At 61.8% G+C, this 539-nt stretch overlaps 1 protein-coding gene across 1 annotated transcript in view; it reads left to right on the top strand.

Annotated features, from left to right (window-relative positions):
- The window catches only part of LOC104078188 (BPI fold-containing family B member 4-like), a gene marked incomplete at its 3' end in the record, with an annotated part of 10,295 nt that overhangs the window by 6,874 nt on the left and 2,882 nt on the right, over nucleotides 1-539 (top strand). The window lies entirely within an intron of this gene.

Raw genomic sequence — 539 nt, 5'->3', positions numbered from 1 at the left:
GAGGGTTTGCGTAAACCTCACCAGGTCCGAGGCCATCCAAGCGATGCTCCTGGATGTGCCCGGGTGCTGCTGCCAAAGGTCTCCAGTCTTCTGCTCCCCTCCCCTGGGCCACGCTGAGCGTGCACCTCGGCCGAGCTGCGCCAGCATAGCTCGAGGCTGCCCTGCTGCCCGACCAGCTGATGGGAGCGGTGAAGGGACCGGAGGTTTGTGCCCAGCCACGGTGCCCGCTCTCCTGTGTGCCATCAGCTGTACCCAACCTTCTACCGCTCCCTGAGCAGGGGAACGACTTCTTTCGCAGCCATTGACAGAAAGAGCTGATAAATGCCTGGCATCTCCTGTTTCCTGGGCACCACGGGCACCCTCTTACGGCCACAGCCACCTTCGTGTCCACCTTTGCTTCCTCAGCCCCTTACTGCCTGCAGCAAGGAGTGCTGACCCGTGCTGCCAGCCCTATTTGCTCTATAAATGGGGCTTGTCCAAGGTCTGTGTGACCTTGGGGGAGGCCCTACAGAGTTATGGGCTGGGAGAGCGCACCCGAG

The sequence above is a fragment of the Fulmarus glacialis genome, unplaced genomic scaffold (genome assembly GCF_000690835.1).
Source record: "Fulmarus glacialis isolate BGI_N327 unplaced genomic scaffold, ASM69083v1 scaffold14156, whole genome shotgun sequence".
Classification (NCBI taxonomy): domain Eukaryota; kingdom Metazoa; phylum Chordata; class Aves; order Procellariiformes; family Procellariidae; genus Fulmarus; species Fulmarus glacialis.
The sequence above is the reverse complement of the archived record's forward strand: the minus strand, read 5'-3'. Positions and strand labels throughout refer to the sequence as shown.